Source organism: Hordeum vulgare, chromosome 6H (assembly GCF_904849725.1).
Source record: "Hordeum vulgare subsp. vulgare chromosome 6H, MorexV3_pseudomolecules_assembly, whole genome shotgun sequence".
NCBI lineage: Eukaryota > Viridiplantae > Streptophyta > Magnoliopsida > Poales > Poaceae > Hordeum > Hordeum vulgare.
In genome coordinates this window covers 542,999,795-543,002,821 of record NC_058523.1, presented here as the reverse complement: position 1 = coordinate 543,002,821, position 3,027 = coordinate 542,999,795, and the positions used below count along the sequence as shown (strand labels likewise).

Here is a 3,027-nt window from a genome sequence, read left to right as displayed (position 1 = left end):
ATGGACGGTTCCCTCCGTTCCCCGACCGAATCAGGCGACAACTTGAGGTCCGTCGAGCTGGAGCTCGCGGGCGCGGCCATGGTTCCATGGGCGGGGCTTGGTGGTGGCAAGACGAAGAAGGAGCACGGCGGCAGGGTGATTTGAGCCTCGTGGTGGACCAGATCCAGCGAGGGGAAGGTCGGATTCGTCGGCTGACGGCTTCGGCAAGGGGTTCAACGGCGGCGAGAGGTAACTCGCAATCCCCCCCCCCTCTCTCTCTGAAACTTCGGGGAGATCGACAAATGTGACTGGTGCGTGTAATGAAATAGTTGTTTCTTTTTCAGTTCAGGATTGGCTCGGTCTGAGTCCTCTCCCTCTACTTAGCTCGTTGTCGTGCTTCGTTACCTTTCCGCTTTTCGCTGAACTGGTCCTCTAAGTGAGCTGATGTATAATACTTTGTTGGGTTTCATCTTGCAATGGAACCGGAGGGAGAGCTCCCTGTTCATCTAAAAAAACTCTGAAACCAATAACCTATGCCTCAGTTGGATCTGAAAACTCGGATCGGCATTGCGGTCCTATTTTCCTTTCTTTCTAGATGTAATAGTTGGTTCAGACCATCTTTTCTTGAGATAATCAAACCAGATAGTTCATACAACACGCTTCTTTTCACAGCAAACATGTCCAGGAAAGAAAAACAAATCATACTTTGATGGATACAGGGAGGAACACGCTCATCTAATCAAATCACTTGATTCTCTTCATGTTTTATTCTCCAAATCTACAGTTTGCTTCTACATTTTTTCAAAGGACGACAGGTGGAGGAACAAGAGTTCATGTCATAGATAATTGGCAGTCTTAGTTAAACCATATAACATATAGTTCCCGATGCAACGCACGGGTCCTTTTGCTATTGGTTCTCCCCCTGTTCCCGATTGCATCTCATTCTTGTTTTCATAATTTGTTCCAAATATATATCAATTCGCGTGATAACTCTGCACACACCATCACAACAAGAATACGCGACCCTCTGTTCATGAAGGATCCCTGCTTTGTATTGCAGGTTTTATCACAGTGGCCATGACTCCCTGCTGGTGTTAAGTTTGATCCAACTGACCTCGAACTGCTTGAACATTTAGAAGGACAGGGTTGGCAGGGCAGCATCCCATGTACTAATGGATGGTTTTATTCCGACCATAGAGGAGGCCGAAGGAATCTGCCATACACATCCGGAAAATCTCCCTGGTACATGATTCTTACTTAGACTTGCTATCAGGGCCTTCTGAATTAAATAGTTAGCTCATACTATGCAGAGTAAGTCATCGTTAGCTAATTCATATATATCTGCAGGTGTCAAATTAAACGGAATCGCCATTCATTTCTTCCACAAAATATCAAATGCCTACGATGTTGGCAAGCGTAAACGTCGCAAGATTAGCCACAATGACCACACTGTTTGTGATGAGAATCTCAGATGGCACAAGACTGGAAAATCCAAATCTATCTTAGATAATAACGGTGTCATAAAAGGATGGAAGAAAATACTGGTTCTTTACATAGGTTCTCGGAAAGGAGGTGGCAAGGCAGAAAAAACTAATTGGAGAATGCATCAGTATCACCTTGGGATAGATCAAGATGAAAAGCAGGATGAGCTTGTTGTTTCCAAAGTCTTTTATAAGTTCCCGTCAAATGATGTTGGGCAGCCTCTAATTTGCAGTGGTAATAAATAATATGATTCATTTGCTGGGGAAAATGATCCTACAACCCCAATAACATACCCTGCGCAGACTCGTCGCCCAAACGGTAGCCCATCCGGAACCGAGCAGAATCAGGTACATATTTTTTTCACATAGGTACATCTTTATTGACCTATGTGAAAGCTTTTGTCTAACTTTATGGATCATAGGAAGCTTTAGTTTTCCTATATACATACATTGAAATAAAATCTTATGCACATCCAATGAACTCTGATTGTAGGATTCCTTATCAGAGCATTTAGTTAATAGTACTGATCTGTGGGTGAATTACACGAATCCCTTGAAACAAAGCCTTGCAATACTGGATCCCACTGTTGCAATTCCTTCTCAGTTGTAGGTTCAGGCAGTAGATGCTATACTTCACAAAAATTAATAAGATACTCCTACTACAGAGGAGAATTTACTCTGCTTGCAAGAGTGCATCCAACAGTCTCACAAATACTGAATATTATGTACTCTTTAACAATATTACGTGCTTGATTATGATCCTATGTATTGGTTGAGATTATCATGTTGTTTACTACCTATATTTTTTTCTTGCCCGGTGCAACGCACGGGCATTTGTACTAGTATTCCTTAAAATGCACAAAAACTATAGAATAATCGTCGGTTTATAATTTTAGACGAAAAAAGCGACTTGAATAGACCCCATAAACAACATTGATCTTTAATTTTGATAAGGGACACAATAAACATACCCATCGAACCCGTGAAAATAAAGATTTCGGAGCCAACCCGAGAGCGCCCCGTATATGCAAAAGACCATTGACGGGAGTCCAACTGCCATCGGAACCTTTATGCCTTGCTCCCGGCCACTGCCCCGTACGCCCCTGGCCGTCGGCCATCCATCCCGACAGTCGCATGTCCGTTCCCGACCGCCACTTGTCCGTCCTGGCCGCTTTGCGCCTCTCATGGTTTTGTCACGGTAGATGTTCTTGTGAAAGGATCTAGGTGTGAGGCCATCGCAATTAGGTGGCGGCTTGAAAGGGGTTGGTCGGAATCTAGATACACGAGTTTACCCAGGTTCGGCCCCTCCGATGGAGTTAAAAGCCTACGTCCTGCTTGTGAGTTATTGATGATGATCTCGATTAAAATGGTGCTATTTTGCTATCTCTAGCCTCGAGAGTTTCTAATCTGTCTATCTCAAATGACTTCTCCAACTTGGGGTGCCTTGCCCCTCCTTATATATGTTGAAAGGGTAGGCTTACATGTAGAGTCCTACTAGGATTATGACTAGTCTCTCTTGAATTCTAATACAGGTCTTACTTCTCTTGTAAGGGGTTTCTTTCTCTTC

The 3,027-nt window shown here is 43.7% G+C and overlaps 1 pseudogene; it reads left to right on the top strand.

Annotated features, from left to right (window-relative positions):
* Positions 1–1,706, top strand: LOC123405821 (annotated as a pseudogene).
* Positions 1,707–3,027: the final 1,321 nt, after the last annotated feature.